The sequence below is a fragment of the Photinus pyralis genome, unplaced genomic scaffold (genome assembly GCF_008802855.1).
Source record: "Photinus pyralis isolate 1611_PpyrPB1 unplaced genomic scaffold, Ppyr1.3 Ppyr1.4_LG2, whole genome shotgun sequence".
NCBI classification, from domain to species: domain Eukaryota; kingdom Metazoa; phylum Arthropoda; class Insecta; order Coleoptera; family Lampyridae; genus Photinus; species Photinus pyralis.
In genome coordinates this window covers 32,155,752-32,169,839 of record NW_022170403.1, presented here as the reverse complement: position 1 = coordinate 32,169,839, position 14,088 = coordinate 32,155,752, and the positions used below count along the sequence as shown (strand labels likewise).

The window sequence follows — 14,088 nt, the reverse complement described above, 5'->3', positions numbered from 1 at the left end:
TCGAATGATAAATTTTCATGTTTAATTCTGTTTCAAACTAACCGACACAATAAAAGGCATCTATGGGGTAATGTTTTTTTAGAGAATGTAATGCTGCATCTGCATCAGGTACTATTTGATTATCATTTTCCGGAACCAGAGTGTACCTACTACCTACATAATCAAAGAAAAAAAAACTGATTTGAGGAAGAATTGTTCTTAAACTTATATTCGGATTTTCCGCTACTGCAGCCAAAACTTGGAATGTATTATCGTTTTTCTGATGGTTTTGACCGACATTTTAACGTTATTGAACAGTTAGTTAACTAATTTGTATTGTAAACCACGTACCTATAAATTTAAATTTAATAAACGTCAAAGGCAAATACTGAAACGTGATCGCTGTTTTTTTTAGGTAATTCCAAGGCATATCTGATTTATTGTAAAATGAACCTTTTTATTTTGTCGATTTCTACGGTTTTGGAAAACGGAAAATTATAATTAATAGTAAGAACAGATGCAGTATTTTTTTCTCTAAAAAAACCTATTTAGAGTTTTGCTATAAAATAATTAGGGGAGCTAGTAATTGACTATAAAGAAATTACCATTGAAATCCCTATGCTGCGTCGCGCTAGGCACCACCCGGTATACAATTAAAATACGGCTGTTGGTATCTCCTAAAACTAGTAATGATTAGATTTAAAACTCTCAACTATAGTCACCTTACGCTCCTACTCGAGCGTACGCCAAGCTTCGTTCCTCAGGGCTGTTGTTAGCAAATAACCAAATATAATGGTCTGCAAGGAAGGGCTCCATGAAAAGGAGCACATCCCGTCGCTCGCTGTAGTGTAAGGTATGCGCGCATGGGCACATAAATTTGTAACCCTATTATTACAATAGCAATAATTTAATCAATTTTAAAAGAAAACTCACCTGAGGTATGGACTTCTGTACGTATCCGAATAACCATTATAACGGTTTGGTTTTGGCGCAAACCAGGACCGGTATTGCTCTGGTCTAACTCTACTCTGGAGGCGATGTGGTAACTCAACTCAGGGATCGCGGGGATGGATTGACAAGAAGCGCCACTGTGTTTTAAAGGAAAAGGAAGGAAAGGAAAGGGACTAAACAGAAAATCCTGAAAGAAAAATACAGGATAGATAACCCAATTAAATACGACCATGTACCTACCACAGTTACGTTTGGTAATTTTAATATTTCAAAACTAAATTGTTAAATTTCACAAATAGAATATTCCGGCAATAAATAATATTCTTATTGAAAATTGAATGCAAAGAGGAAGGAAGAGGGTCAGGGGAATGAATGAACGTACAGTGAAATTACGTTTGGGTCGCAACCAAGTGATCTTGGGTTTGGACTGATATCTTGCGGTAAGACCACATTTGTATGTGATTTGTGGGTAAGACCAACGATACCTGGATCACCGGTTACCTTTCGTTTCGACTTGCTATCCTGCACGTGTCCGTTTATCGTAGCGGAGTAGCAACTACAATACAACCATCCAGATCCAATGCTTTATTCATTGCAACCATCATAAGAACTAAGAAGTAGTGCATTGAGTTAGAAAACTAATGGAGGGAATCAAATGCTTGGCCAGACCACAGCATACCCAGAACAGCCATAAATAAAACACCTTTAGATGGGAAACTCATATGGGAGCAACTGGGAAAGAGTTTTTGAGGTTTAGCCACAGGCTAGTGATTTCCCCTATTGACACGGTATGGCGCTGTTCGCATAAGTATGAAATTGACATGCGTAAAGTTCAGCGTGCCCACGCGGCGTGGGTCAGTGTTGCCAACCGTGCTATAATTGTAGTATTTGTACCATTAATGAGAATGCTTGTCCTATGTATTTTTTCAATAGATATACTACGCAAATTGTACCATAATTATGAGTAAGTACGTAAAAACTGTTTTCTTGGATCAAATAATCAAATAAACGTAAAGAATATAATTTCTGCACTACTAGATGGCGTAGGGAGCTATAATACACAGTCCTTCATATACTTTGGTCTGTGGTCTGTGGTTCTGTGGTCTGTGGTTAAATATACGCGCAGATCGCAGAATCACGTCATCACGTGTGTTTTGTTTACTTACGTATGCCATCGCCCATCTTGCGACTTGCTTTTATGCTTTGTGTGTAAATTGTGGACATTGTGAAATCTTGGTTTTGTTTGTTAACGCTGTCCACAATTTCTCTATAAACGTGCATATTTAACGCAGTTACAAGGTACGTAAATGTAGATGTTAGCATTTCAACTATGAAATAAAACAAGTTTATGTTGCGTACTATTTTTTGGGTTTACTGAGTACTACAATTTTACTTCAATTGTACTCGTAAAATTGTCCCAGGGTTGGCAACTCTGGCGTGGGTTGACATAAACAAACCATTGGTTACGTTGATCGTGTTATTCCATCGTGTGTGATTTTCTCTCTATTTTTGCAAATGTTTGTTCTATCATCTTAACTTAAGATTGCTTTCTTAGTTCCGATCCGCGTGTAGTTATAGTTTACTTCGTTCGGCAACGTCTTTCGGAGTGTACAAATTCACTTTTTTGTTGTATATAGGACCTTTTCGTAGAATAGTGCTTTAGTTATTTAGCAAGAACTTTTATGTACATTAATATATTACACGTGTTTAGTTAAAGACTATAGCTTGGTAAGTTGCCTAATTAAGTAAGCCTTTTCACCTAAACATTTCACAAATTGTAAAAATCAAAACTATATCGATAACATTTTCTAGTATTATGGATCTTCCAACCATTAAATATAAGAACAAATGTTCTGTACCAGGCTGTAACGACAAAGTGAGTAAACGTCACCGTTTTCCGAAACAAGAAGGTTTACTTCAACAATGGTTGCATGCTATCCAGTCACCTAAATTAGCGAACTATAATGCAGCGTACATACGTCGAAGTTGTTTTGTATGTAGCCAACATTTCTCTCAAGAATACTTGTTATATGGGACAAGAAAAGGTATAACGGAAGATGCTGTCCCAAGCTTAAATTTACCAGGTATGATCAAAAACTGAAATAATGTGGTGTCTATTTTAAATTATTAATGTTACAGTTGCACCTGATGTTGCGTCCATAGTTCCACAAGTGGAAGATCACGTTACGGAAAATCCCTCACAAGTTTGCAGCTTTATAAATGAACCATCAACATCACGTAGTTTGCAAGGTACCTATTGCGATATGCTTGTTTAAATTTTTAATACAAACTACCTACTTTTAGTTATACCTATCCCTGAGAACTTGAAAATTGCTAATTTGGATTGCCCATTACCATTGCAACAGTCACTGGAAAATATACCATCCTCACATCCACAACAGATTAAATCATTACCATTATGTAAGTATTTCTAAAGTAAAATGTGGATCATAAATTTAACCAAACTCTTACAGGTATTAAAAAACGGCGAAGCATTTTAGAACAAATTAATGTAACTCGAACCAAGTTCTTGTCACCACGGTGTAAAAAACTGTACAGTATGCAGATACGTGAAATAGTCAAAACAGCTAAAATGCAGTCTAAAATTAACGATTTTAAAACAAGGCTACGTAATGCAGAGGTAATGATAAACTCGCCCACACATCTAAAATTTTTCGAAACTGTGAATAAAACTACGGAAATGTTTATACTCCAACAAGTTAGAACCCAGAAGCAACCACCCCACGGTCGACGATTTTCATTGGATGAAAAAATATTTGCTCTAACCTTACTGAAAGCGGGTCCCAAAGTGTTCCGATTATTATCAAAAATATTCAGCATGCCATCACGGAAAACACTATTAAATGTACTAAATAAATTACCATTGCGCCCAGGCATAAATAAACAGCTATTTAGAAGTTTGGAATGTGTTGTGGCAAGCATGGAAGAAAATCAGAAGATCGCTGCTTTGGTCTTTGATGAAATGGCTATATCTCCCTCTGTTACGTACAATTCCAGTCTGAAATGCGTAGATGGACTTGAACATTGTGAGCAACGATCACCTCGAATTGCTACATATGCCAATGTCTTCATGTTGAAGGGCCTCTATCGACAGTGGAAACAACCATTGGCATTTACATTTAGTTCTGGACCTATTAAATCAGTTCTATTGAAGACCATGATTAAGAAAATAATTGAAGAGTGTCAAGTAATTGGAGTAGAAGTAATCGCAACAATCTGCGATCAAGGGGCTGCAAATAGAGCTGCAATAAATAGCCTATTACGGGATACTGCAGAATATTTACAAACACAAGGCATAGAGAATCGATATCATGGATTTCTGATAAAGAAGCAGGAGGTTGTCCCATTGTACGATGTGCCGCATTTATTTAAAGGGATCCGCAATAATTTGATGAAATACAATGCACGATTTACCCAAAATGATGTAATCAAAGTTGCAAAATGGGAGCACATTGAGAAGTTTTACCTCTTGGATACCATGGACCCCACTCGTCTGTGTGTCAAACTAACGGATGCACATATATATGCTAAGCATATGAATAAAATGAAAGTGTCACTAATGACGCAAGTATTTAGCTGGAATGTTGGCTCACTTATGAAGCGTATATCCCAGTGGAGTAAGTAACTCAAATGTAACTAACATTCTTTTAAATAATATCTTGAATTATGTAGGTACAAGTCGATCTGTTTGTGCATCATTTCATCATTTTTACTAAATCAAGACCTTCCTGGTGTTGAGCCACTAGAACCCGCAGTTGCTGTCGAGGTGCCTGTTTCCGCCATTGCCTATAAAAGGAGTCCGGTAGCTTCTTCCACAGTAGCGTATTTTGCTGGGTACATAGGGAAAAAAATGATTAAAAAAACTAAAGGCTGTGAAAGTTGTAACAATAAACTAAGTTACAGTGATGGGAATGTTCCCATGGAAGTGATAGAAGCCAGACAATATCCAGGATCGAAATTGTATAGGCCAGGAAGCTATTTATTTTTCATTTGTGGGCAAGTATTATCTCGCTCTTTATATATAATTCCTAGGCACTGCGCTAAGGATAAACTCAGTGATTTTTTGTTAACACATTTAATGCAAACTTTGAACTTTAATAGCTTCAATTGCCCATCTCACCCTAATTTAGGAAAGCTCATTGTTTCATTTTTAGTAAGATGCATCCTGTACTTTTGGTGCAAACAAGTTAACCGTATTTTAACAGGAAAAGATACAAAATTTGAACGGTTTTTAAAATTAACATCTAATCTATCTCTAGTAGATCCAATAAAATTGCATGCCCATAATCTACATTTACAGAAATGTAAATATAAAAAATAGTTGTACTAATACTTTGTAAATATTGTTTGTCGATGTAGTGTTTAGTGTAAGTACCTTTTAGTATAGTTGTAATCTCGGTTGTAATCGTACAAGTTATAACGTAATTACTCAAATTCAAGTATAAAGCATTATATTTTGTAAAGCAAGTATACAGTACGCAAAATAAATTCGCTTTCTAATACTTTTTTTGTTAATTATAGACAACGTTAAAGTCAAGTGTCGATTATAAACTGTTCAGATATTGTATAAATGTGCTTGAATGTAAATACATGAATTGTGATACTTTAAATGATACATAAAGTTCATTTAAGGTATTACAATTCGTGTATTTACATTCAATCTTAATTTCAAACACATTAATACAAGATTTGAATTTCCCGCTTTCAATTATTACTTGCCCCTATTGACACGGGATGGCGCTTTTTACAATTCCAGTCGGTAACATGGGAGTTTCCCATCTAAAGGTGTTTTATTTATGCAGAACAGCATGAAAACTTACTCCTGTAAAATTTTGTTCTCTAAATTTGACCTTGCGCCATTTGCATTGGTATAAAAGGCAGAGCCGTATTCAGAAAATTTAATATAAATGGTGACAGCTTGGTATCTTCTCTTATATCGGGCGATCAAAAATGAGTGACTGTCGAGTCGCCTTTGGAAGTTCGAGTTAAGCACGATGTCCCATGTAAACAAAAATTCCAAAGGTGACTCGACGGTCACTCATTTTTGATCGCTATGTATATATGCTTGGTATAGGTATCAACAGGACCGTATCAAGTAGTAGATTTGTATATCAATGCACTGTTTTTTTAAGGTAGAAAAAGAACAATGTGAGATAGAATAAACTTTATTGGTGGCGCCAGATAATAAGTTTTTGAGTGTTATTTGTTTTAAAATTCCTATTTATAATTTTTAGTGTATAAAACAATCGGGTCCGAATGTAAAGTTTTAAAACATATTGCAATGGAAAGTGTTTGCAAGGGTGTGAATATTTCACTTGTGGAGAGGTGGAAAGTATGTAAATAAAATTACTACGCCACTGCTAGGAACGAAATAATGAATCGCGCAAACAACAAATTGACTACGCCCATGATAAATCTATACCAAGATGGCAGGATGCGCGATTAGTTGCGCAAAATTTTCCCGCGCTAGTGAGTTTTCATGCTGTTCTGGGTATGCTGTGGCCAGACGTAGACCACGGGAACCAAAAGTGGCCTCTAAGGGTACGTTCCACTTAACGCCCACAACGACCACGACCGCGACCACGGTTTTATCGTTCCACTAGCTTAGAGGCGTTGTGGGCGAACCCTTAAGTGGAACGCTTTTGAGTGCGGTGTGACGTCACGCGTGAGTGAACAGTTTTCCAACATGGACGCCGTTGAAGAAATCGTAATGCGTAAAGGATACAAAGTGGGGTGGATTATGAAAAGTCACATTAAGTTAGTAAATATTTTTTTATTTTTCAGTACCAATTATTGACACATACTTCTTCGCTTTACACAAGATATTGCTTCTTGTTAATAAAATATTGAAGACGACTTTTGAATTTCTAGCATAAATGCTGCGGCCATACTTAATACGATGATAATGAACACTTCTCCCCAGAATTTCTTCTGGGAATGCTGCTTCGAAAACAATTTCTCTTCTTCATTCAAAACTAACATGCATTTTCATTAATCGTTGCATTACCATTTATACGAGTCTCATTCGCATTCCCTGGTAAAACCCTTTGCAGCAAACTAGTTGTAAATCTAAGATCTACAATAAAGAAAATTGTGTTAGAGCAGAATTTTCCTTAACAAATAACTAACATTCACGAATCAGCATATATACTTACCAGTTTGTGCATGTAGAACATCCATATAGTGTAATGTCCACCACAAGGTTACGTTCTGAAACACGTAATTATATTTTCTCCATAGCGAAAACGAAAAATTTGCAACGCATGCGTGTTCAAACAATCAGTGTCTGACAGTTAAATGTCTCTAGAAATGTCTCCTGTCAAGAATGTAAGGTTATAAAATTAGAACGCCCACGCTGACCCAGGTACGATAGGCGAGCGCCGTGGGCTCGTTGCGGTCGCTAGTAATGAGGTCATATCTGACGTCGCGATTGCGACCATAACGACTGTGGTCGTTATGTGGAACGGCAGCCGAGCGTCGTGGTCGTTGCGGGCGTTAAGTGGAACGTACCCTAACTGTGATTAAAGTACCACACCACTTCCGTTATCATTAGCGTCTCACTTCAGTGGCGTAGAGATATAATTTTCTTTCCACTAATAGGAATAATAACAAAAAAAAAAAAACGTATAGAAGGAGTAAAATACTCGTGCTCGTGGTAAAGTAAACAAAATAGACAAGGATGGGAAAGTATGCAGATTTAATATAATCATTGATTACAAATCTAAATATACATCGATGTGTTCCATTGAGATAGAAAACTAATGGAGGGAATATAATGGTAGAGGGGGTAAGAATTTTTGTAGACGGAAGTTGCCACAGATAGAGGCCACTCGCGTGGATAGGTTCCCGTGAAGGTACATTTTGGCCGACATTATTTGACATATGAAAACGCGGATCCTGTCACTGTCAGTTTTCCACCAAATTCAAATTTAATTAAATTTGCAATTTTATAGTACCTAATAATTTCGGATCGGTTTGTGCTCTGGTTTATATAAATAACTAACTGCCGCATGTCATTTATCATGTTGTAGGCGAGGTTGTAGGTACCCAGTTTATGTTTCTTAGTTTTCCAAACGAACCAGTACTTCGAGCAAAATGGTTACCTAACATTTGTAAATATATCTCAAGAACAGCTCTCGAAATTTGCTTTTGTGCTCACAACGCTTCATTGACTGTGATTTCGACCAAAGGTTGCACCGGAAAGGCGGAAAATGTTCATCAAATATGCAGTAGGTACTATCAAAACTTGTTTTTGCAGCTAAACGTGTGAGTTTATAATATGGATATCAGGTGTAAGTTTTTTTACGAGTGCGGATACATTTTGAGACCAATAAACAATAAATTATTATTGAATCTCTCTGCCGTTGTAATGAACCTGAGACCAACCAGTCAATTGTAGCTATTGATCAACACAGTGAATTTAATGGGAGTTGTCAAGTTGTAGTGGCTATAGTAAACTGGCCTTAATTATACTACTGGAACACATCGATGTATATTTAGATTTGTAATCAATGATTATATTAAATCTGCATACTTTCCCATCCTTGTCTATTTTGTTTACTTTACCACGAGCATGTATTTTACTCCTTCTATACGTTTTTTTGTTATTATTCCTATTAGTGGAAAGAAAATTATATCTCTACGCCACTGAAGTGAGACGCTAATGATAACGGAAGTGGTGTGGTACTTTAATCACAGCTAGAGGCCACTTTTGGTTCCCGTGGTCTACGTCTGGCCAAGCATTTGATTCCCTCCATTAATTTTCTAACTCAATGGTTCCATTAGTATAATTAAGGCCAGTTTACTATAGCCACTACAACTTATGACAACTCCCATTAAATCCACTGTGTTGATCAATAGCTACAATTGATTGGTTGGTCTTAGGTTCATTACAAGTTTTGATAGTACCTACTGCATATTTGACGAGATATTTGATGAACATTTTCCGGTGCAACCTTTGGTCGAAATCCAAATCACAGTCAATGAAGCGTTGTGAGCACAAAAGTAAATTTCGAGAGCTGTTCTTGAGATATATTTACAAATGTTAGGTAACCATTTTGCTCGAAGTACCGGTTCGTTTGGAAAACTAAGAAACATAAACTAGGTACCTACAACCTCGCCTACAACATGATAAATGACATGTCTTACCGATGAAAGGAAATGCCCTGTTCCTTCCCTTTATGAGAAATTTTGAATGATACGCAGCTAATCATTCTCAATTCACAAAATTGCGTGTGATAAAAACACTATGCGGCAGTTAGTTATTTATATAAACCAGAGCACAAACCGATCCGAATTTATTAGGTACTTTAAAATGGCAAATTTAATAAAATTTGAATTTGGTGGAAAACTGACAGTGACAGGACCCGCGTTTTCATATGTCAAATAATGTCGGCCAACATGTACCTTCACGGGAACCTATCCACGCGAGTGGCCTCTATCTGTGGCAACTTCCGTCTACAAAAATTCTTACCCCCTCTACCATTATATTCCCTCCATTAGTTTTCTAACCTTAGACCATATAGTACATGGACTGCTAATTGTAACTAAAATATGGTCAAGGGCATCGCCTGGGTATGTGCGTTTCAGGGTAAACGAGTCTGTCCGAAGTTGTCCGATGAGACACGATTTGAGACTGTCAACCTATAAATTAACAAACGTCAATTAATTAATCGCCTAGATATCCCAAAAAAACAAACTTATTCTGATTTGTGGACGTATAGCAAATAATGAAGAGCATTATTAAAGCTTCCCGTACTACGCGGTTACTATAATGCTGCTCTTTAAGCGATCCTAGTGGTGTTTACACGACTTTAGTTTACCCTGAGATTCACATACCCACGACTACAGTGCCCTCTATCCGTGACCATCCATTTGTTAAAATATAAAAAGGGAATAGGAGGCTGAAAAAAGTGAAGTGGAAATCGCGCGTGGGTGCAAAAATGATGTAAAGATTTGAGAGACGATTTTTTACGTTTAGTTAATCTGTGATTGAATTATAGTGCATTTTATGTTAATAAAGTATTCATTAAACATTTAAAATAACAGGTTATGGCAGCCCAGAACGTTTAGTAAAAAAAAAGTTTGACAGTGACGTGAGTGGAAAATGATTCGCCAACAAATCGTAAGTTTCCCTTATATTTTAAAACGGACTGAAATCGACATATAATTAGTGTACGGATCGCGTTAATGCTAAATGAAATACGATATTACGAAAACGAAATAAACATTGCACCGATAGGTAACGAATTAGACGAACGCGTTTTACCGAGCGTTTTACGATCGCGAAATTTTGAAACGTACGTAAATTAGTAAACGCATATAAAATGAACGATTTATCGCATCATATCTCGAAACTGAACGACGACAATTATTCATCGTGGAGCATTAGAATAAAAAGTTATGCGACAATGAAAAATCTAGATACGGCTTTAACGGACGGAAATTTCGCAACGAAACCAGAAAACAAACAAGCAGACGATAAATGCAGAGCCCTAATTGTTTTGAATGTGGACGACCGCAATCTATCTCAAATCGACGAATGCAGCACCGCATACGAAATGTGGAAAATTCTGGAAAACGCTCATGCCAAAATTGATAATTTTCACGCGATATTATTATTAAAAGAATTCGTGAATTCAGAGAAGAAAACAACGGAATCAATCGATGAGTACGTTTATCGCAAATGTGAGATCCAGAAGAAATTAAATAAGCGCGGATTAAAATTCGACGAAAAAATCAAAATCGGGATTATTCTAATCGGATTACCGGAAACATACGAGCAAACTATCCGGACCATAGACTTAAGCAAAGAAGATTTAACATTAGACCAGATTAAAACGAAGTTACGCGAAGAAGAAAAGTTGATCAAGAACAAAAATTCCTCAAACGAACACGCAACGATTAATATAGCGAAACGAAATAACGAAGCAAAAGCCGAACTTCGCGAACGTGAAAATCAACAGAAAAATTGGCGAAACGAACGAACCCAGGAACGTACATATGGGAAAGAAAATTCTAGATGCGAAACGTCATATCAATCGGAAAGCACTAAATGTTTTCGATGCAACCGTTACGGACACATCGGACGTTTTTGTCCACAATACGGAGATCATACGAACGGAAATAGAAATAAAATCGAAGCTCAAGGCCAAAAGAATAAAAAGGAAAATTCTCGAGTCACCGTGTGTCAAACCAATTATGTAGCAAACGAAAAGAAAGAAGAATGGATAGTAGACAGCGGATCCACAGATCACATTTCAAACGATAAGAAGAAATTCACAAAAATGAAGACTGAGAATCGAAGCATAAGATGCGCGGGAGAAGAAATATTAAAAGGAGAAGGCATAGGAGACGTAAACGTAACATTGGTCCAGAATCGAGAGATAATCTTAAAAGACGCGCTTTATGTTCCTAAATCGACAAACAATCTAATATCTGTGTCAAAACTGTGCGACGACGGAAATTCTGTTAATTTTGACGGTAACGCAGTAACTGTTAAAGACAAAACGAATAAAACGATAATGTTTGGAAAAAGAGACAACGACATATACAAAATAACGGAGGACATTTCTCGAGCAGACGTAGCAACATGCAGTGAATGGAACGAATGGCACGCAAGACTAGGTCATCCAAGTAAAAATGAAACAAGAGAATTGGCAAATTTATACAATCTCAAGATTAATGCAATGAAAAAATCCTGCGACACATGTAATGTATGCAATATTAAAAGAAAGAAATTCCCTCGAATGACGGCAAATAGAAGAAGAAATTGTTTAGACCTGATACATAGTGACGTAATCGGGCCAATAACTCCATATTCAAGAGGAGGAAGGAGATACGTCGTGACATTTATCGATGACTACAGCCGATATGCCGAGATCTATACCATCAGACACAAGAGCGAAGTTTTAAACAAATTTATTGATTACCAAAAGAAGGTCGAACGGATGCATGACAGGAAAATTAAAGAATTGAGAAGCGATAACGGAGGCGAATATTTAAACAGGGATTTTGAAACTTATCTACGAACACAAGGTATCCGAAGGGAGCTGACCACGCCATATACGCCGCAGCAGAATGGAGTGGCGGAACGTTTAAATCAAACACTTTTAAATATAACAAGATGCCTCATGAACCAATCGGGAGCCTACGACGATTTCTGGGGTGAAGCAATATTGACTGCAAATTACATTCGAAACCGAAGAACAACTACGAGTAACGAAGGAAAGACGCCATACGAAATATGGAGTAATAGAGTAACAGGAGTAACTCATATGAGAAGTTTTGGATGCAAATGTTGGTACAAAAACAATCAGCCCAGACAGAAATACAAGCCTCAAGGAAAGGAAGGGATTTTTATTGGATACGAACCCTATTCCAAAGCTTATCTGATATGGGATCCAATACAAGAATGTCTAATTATAAGCAGAGACGTGAAGTTTGATGAAACAAGATTCCCAATGAAGGAAGATAACAATAACGATAAAAACGAAAATGAAGTAATATGGAATCGTTTTATCGATCCATTCATAGATGACGAAGAGCATAGTATGAACGAGTCGAACGATGAAAATAAGGAAAATAATAATGAAGACAAACGAAGCGAAACGAAAAACGAAAACGAACAAGACGATGACAGTGATGAAACGAAAAACGAACACGAGCAAGAAGTGAGTAATCAAGAAAATGATGAGGACAACGACGAAGAAAGAAATGAACTGCAACGTGAAGAAGTAACTACGACTAGGAGTGGGAGAATCAGCAAACGACCTGTATGGCTAGAAAATTACGATACCACAGGACAGACGTCATACGTCATTGCCGAATACATATCAGAAACCGAACCAAAAAGTTACAACGAGGCCATGAAAAGTAAAGAAAAGTACGATTGGCACGAAGCAATACAAGAGGAGTACGAAAATTTGATAAGTAACGATACGTGGAATATAGTTGAACGACCCAGAGACGCAAAGATTCTAAGAAGTATGTGGATATTTAAACGAAAGTACGATGACTGCGGACGAATAATGAAATACAAAGCACGACTTGTCACTCTAGGTAATCATCAAACTAAATATGTAGATTACGAGAAAAGTTTTTCACCAGTAATCATGAGAAAAACGATGCGAATATTATTAGCCATAAGCGTAAGAAAAAATTGGGAAATAAACCACATCGACGTAAACTGTGCATACTTAAATGCGAGACTGGATGAAGAAACCTACATGGAGATACCAGACGGATTCCACGAAAATTTAAACAAGAAGAAGTATGTTTGCGAACTGAAAAAAAGCCTGTACGGTCTACATCAATCGGGATATTTATGGAATCAAGAGATTAACGAATTTTTGAAAAAGATGGGGATGCAACGATCAAGAATGGACCCTTGTCTTTACTACAACACGGAAAGAACTCTGATCGTGACTCTATATGTAGACGACATGGTCTTACACGGATTGTAAGTCATGTGGTTACAGAACCGCAAAGCGAAAGTCAAAAATACTACCACAGAGCTAACACGACGTTTCCAATGGATAGTATAATCGAAATATCTCACCAATAAACTTGGAGATCCTTTTACAATTAAGGGATGCAAATTTTCAATAATATTGATTAAACCTTAGAGAAGGAAAAGTCTTAGGATTAAACCAATGCAGGAGAGACGATTGTCAAATCAAAAGTGACCGGAAAAAGAAGATAAAAGTAAAGGAATGTTATCACAAGGGCAAAGACAATTACAGGTTTTTAAAATTTAAATAAATACTGCATCTGTACTCAATTCTAACAGGCAACCAACCATACATACGGAAGAAACATAGGGAACGAAACAAACCGTTATACCATTGACACTTTGAGATGGGTTCCATTATTACTATAATATTGAATATTATCGGCTATGAATTGCATTTATATGCAAAAACTCGCATTGAATTTCTGACATCTCCTTTTTATCACTCCTACACTAGATCGTCGGAAACGGATATCTCCTACACTAGGTCGTGGACACTGTTATCTCCTTTACTTAGAGCTAGATGCATGTATCTCCTGCAATGTGATTTATAACATCAATAACATTTTGAAGAATTTATTGATGTCCTTAACACACATCCCTTTAATGAATAATAATAATAATAA

At 36.7% G+C, this 14,088-nt stretch overlaps 1 long non-coding RNA gene across 2 annotated transcripts; it reads right to left on the bottom strand.

Annotated features, from left to right (window-relative positions):
* Window positions 1-507: 507 nt before the first annotated feature.
* On the bottom strand, window positions 508-1,675 carry LOC116164407. 2 transcript variants are annotated; one of them, XR_004143891.1, is made up of 4 exons: window positions 1,432-1,675; window positions 913-1,117; window positions 702-864; window positions 508-662 (listed from the first exon to the last, which is right to left on the bottom strand). It is a non-coding gene; the product is annotated as an uncharacterized LOC116164407 (long non-coding RNA). The 2 variants fall into 2 exon arrangements; XR_004143890.1 differs by having other exon boundaries at window positions 707-864.
* Window positions 1,676-14,088: the final 12,413 nt, after the last annotated feature.